General features: G+C 38.9%; 1 pseudogene; it reads left to right on the top strand.

Annotated features, from left to right (window-relative positions):
* Positions 1–1441: 1441 nt before the first annotated feature.
* On the top strand, positions 1442–1556 carry LOC122910984 (annotated as a pseudogene).
* Positions 1557–4279: the final 2723 nt, after the last annotated feature.

Below are 4279 nucleotides of genomic sequence, written 5' to 3' on the forward strand. Positions count from 1 at the left end.
TACATCCTGTAGTGAAGGATGGGGTACATCCAGAGTTAACTGTGAAGATGGGAAAAAGAAATGAACAGAGTCCAGATATTTTGGGGGATAGAATCACACAGAGCTATTGATACTTTGGATATAGGGTTTATGGAAAGGGAAAATCAGGACTGACTGTTAGTTTCTGGACTGAGCAAATGGAGAAGAATGAAGCCATTTGCTGGGATAAGACAGATGGAGGAAGGATTCATTTGTAGAGAGGAAATGAGAAGTTTTGTCTAGGATACTTCAAAATGTATACTTAAAAATGTCTGCAAAACATCCAGGTTGAGCTATCAGGTAAGAAGAGTTTGATATGGTGTTCAGAAAAATTTTCTGGGTTGGAGGTATAAACTTTGGAGTCTTAAGTCCTAATGATTCCCTAAAAGCCTGGAAAGAATGAAATCACCCAGGGAGAAAGAGTAAAAGGAGAAGAGAAGGGGATCAAGAACTTAAACCGGAGGAATGCCAACACCTAGGGAATGATAGGAGCCAGATAGGAAAGGAAATTGAATGGAGAAGCCAATGAGTTCGGAAAACTATGAAATAATAGTGCAATGATAGTAAAGAGAAGAGAGTGTTTCAAGAAGTGAATGGCCAACTCTCCCAAATGTTGAAAGGAGGATGCAAAGAGGACAGAAGAGTGTACATTACATATGGTTGCCTGGAGATTACCAGTTATCTTAAGACAAGAAATTTCAGGAGAGGGGTGGGGCTTAAATGGATGAAGGAAGAGTGAAAGACATGAAAACAAGATAGTTGGCAAACTCTTGGGAAGTTTGATTATTCAGGGTAATGGAGGAATGGTGAAACATTTGGGCAGGTATGGAACCAAGGAAGTGATTGTTTGTTGTTGATGTTGTTTTATGATAGTTGGAGGAGAGCCTGGGTGGCTTATTCAGTTAAGGGTCCCACTCTTGGTTTTGGTTCAGGTCATGATCTCATGGGTTGTGAAATGGAGACTTGCATCAGGCTCCACACTCAATGGGGAGTCTGCTTGAGGATTCTCTCCCTCTGCCCTTTCCCTCAACTCTCTTCCTCTCAAATAAATAAATAAATAAATCTTAAAATAAAAAGCTAGAGTTGGAAAATTGGAATATGGTTAGAGAAATGATCCAATTAAAAAACAGAAAAAGTTGATACAAGGAGAGAGGAAAATCAAAGTGACATGCTTTAAAAGGTCAAAGAGCAGGAGTCCGGAGAACAAGAGGAGAAGCTAGAATTGGCTACGGTGAATAACCAATTGATTGTCCCATATTTGGCTACGGTGAATAACCAATTGATTGTCCCATATTTGGCTACGGTGAATAACCAATTGATTGTCCCACGGTGCCCTCCATACATCATGACAGAGGGGAAAGTGAAGAGAGCTACAGATGAGGATGGTCTTTGTTAAGTTTGCATTCAGAATTTTAGAGTTATCGTGCTCGCTTCTGCAGCACATATACTAAAATCAGAACGATACAGAGAAGATTAGCATGGCCCCTGCACAAAGATGACAGGCAGAATTTTAGAGTTATCATCTGAAGGCTTTATTTCACTTAAATAGAAGGCAAGGTCTATGACTTAGGGAGGATAAAAGAGTGAGGAGTTGTGGAAGGTTTGAGGAGAACATATGAAATTATTCTTGGAAACAAGGGGATTTCTGAGTCATAGTAGGTGCAAGTTGACGCTTTAGGTCATCAAATTAAGGAGTTTTCATTTCAGTTAGATATTCTCTGGTCAGCTGCTCAGACACAGGTGCAGAGAAGATAGAGAGCTGAGGTTTTGCTACACCCATGTGAGGAAGGCAAGGGGTAGAAATGCAGAGAGGCCCTGAGGGAGCGATTATAATGATGGACTATGGATATTGAATGATGTGCATAAATGCAGAATAGGAAGAAATTCAACAAAGCGTTTAAAAGGGATATTTCTAAGTAGGGAGAATACAGGTAATTTTCATGTTCATGAGTCTTTATTCTCTAATTTTTTTTTACAATAAGCATATGTTAGTTTTAAGCACAGTTATAAAAAATAACCAAAGTGATATGGAAGCAGTTAGGTCCTGAGTTTAAGAGCAATCCTCTTAAAATTAAGAAAGAAACGAGTTGAGCACCCATTATAATCCATTGTAATGGATTGAAGTATATAAAATAATAATTAAATATGTCATAAAATCCTTAATATATTTACTTATAAAATATATACATATATAACATTTTTAAGTTCCTAATGATATTTTGAAAAGTAAAAACCTCATTGGTCACATTTGAAGTTGTTGAGCTCATCATTCTGAATTAGATAAAGGGAGAGAATCAAGCATTTATCCTGCTTCTCCTTTGTAATTAAATTAATTATACCTTAGATAATTAAACCCATGTTTTTAGACTTTGCTACCAGTGAAGAAATATGGGACAATCAAAGTCTGTATCACTCCAAGCCTATAAAGGACCTTGTTTGGATCCTGATTGAACAAACAGGACTACCAAAAAAAAAAAATGTTTGAGACAATCAAATTTAACATGGCCTAGAATAATATTTCAAATAATAATTTTGTTAGGTGTGGTAATACTATTGTGGCTATATTGTTTTAAAACCCTTATCTGTTAGAAATTAATTCTGAAATATTTACAAATAAAATTAATGTGGCCCAGGAGTGCAGACCAATTAAACACCATTGGCAAAATAGGGATAATTATGAGGGCTGGATGGCAGTACTGTCAATGTTCGTTGCACTATTCTCTCAAATCCTGGGTATGTTTGAAATTTCATAATAAAATATTTAAAACAAAGTTGAAACAAAAAAGATAATGTGCCATTAAAACCAAAGGGAGTGTTAAGACCTGAGGCTTATAGAGCCCTTTGAGAACCTGAAATCACCTGCAATTTTATATTACGCAAGAATGATCCAAATATCAATGAGTACCATTATTCTGTTGAGCTGACATTTGCCTGTTTGCAGTGTCTTCATAAGAACGTATAATAACTGGAGCCATCCAGCAACCTGTGTAGAGCTTCTTGTCTTTAGCATTTGGCAGAGAAAGAAGCAAGTTACAGACTCACTAAAGATCCGCCCACCCCCATCTTTAAGCAGGTGAATGACCATGAAGATGGGATTAAAATTCACAGCCAATTATCTCATAGCCAGCAATTTCACTGACTCACAGATTCTTGGGAGACAGAACAGAACAAGGAAACATAAGTCATAGCTGTGTGCAGTCCAATGCGCAAATATTTATCTAACTTACTCTGCCAGTGCACAGAGTTTTAATATGTAGTCTGAGAGCATAAAATGCAGAGACCGATATTCTATGAGTCTGAGATGTGACAATTAAGCTGTCCCTCTGGGGTCCTGAAGCCATCTCGGGGTTTCATTCCAGTGAAATCCAAACAGAAGATGCATCCAGCTATCAGGAACACATCGGGTTTTCTTTTTCTCCCCTCCCCCTCTCACTTAGACCTTGGGAACCTGGGCTCATTCCAGAACCTCTACAGCTCTCTCACCAGGAACTCTCTGCAAGCTTTTGTGTGTCCAGATCCTGTCCTGGTCAAACCTACCCTACGCTAGCGGTCCCACCACCGCCACCACTATCAATAGGCATGAGCGTGGCACGCACACACGCGCACACACACACGCGCGCACACACACACGCACACACACAGGAATTCCTATTTCATGCACAGAGCACAGTTGCTGTAGATCTCAAAACCCGCTGCAGCAGCAGCCTCACCTGGGAACTTGTTAGATATGAACATTCTTGGGCCCAGCTCCAGACCTATGGAATCAGATACTCTGGAGTAGTTCTAGCACCCCAAGTTTTTAATAAGTTCTTCAGGTGATCCTGTTTATGTCAAGTATGGGAAAAGTGGAGGAGAGTCATGCCCACAAAGGAAAGGTGAACTAGGGGGGAATACCGTAGCTCCTCCTCTAAGTCTTAAAAAAAATCTAGAGCTCGATGAGTCTAAGGCATTCTTATTCTACACAGGCAGAAAAGGGAGTAATTAAGAAATCAAAAGATACATAGTCAATGTGAATTAATTAAAGAAAAGATGGGAGGGGTGAAGTAGGCCAGATAACGTAAATCAAATGTTAACAAAGTAAGTCTTACACAACTGTCATGGTTCCAACACGTCTTCCAAATGGAGGTTAATTTAAAATTGGTTTGCATTGAATCAATTCGTCAACAAGTGTTAAATGAACGCTTTTTTGTCCATTTCTTCAAAATACACCAGCTATAGCTACCCAGAGAGCATTTGGGGAATTCTCTGAAGGACTTATAAT

The sequence above is a fragment of the Neovison vison genome, chromosome 6, assembly GCF_020171115.1.
Source record: "Neovison vison isolate M4711 chromosome 6, ASM_NN_V1, whole genome shotgun sequence".
NCBI classification, from domain to species: domain Eukaryota; kingdom Metazoa; phylum Chordata; class Mammalia; order Carnivora; family Mustelidae; genus Neogale; species Neogale vison.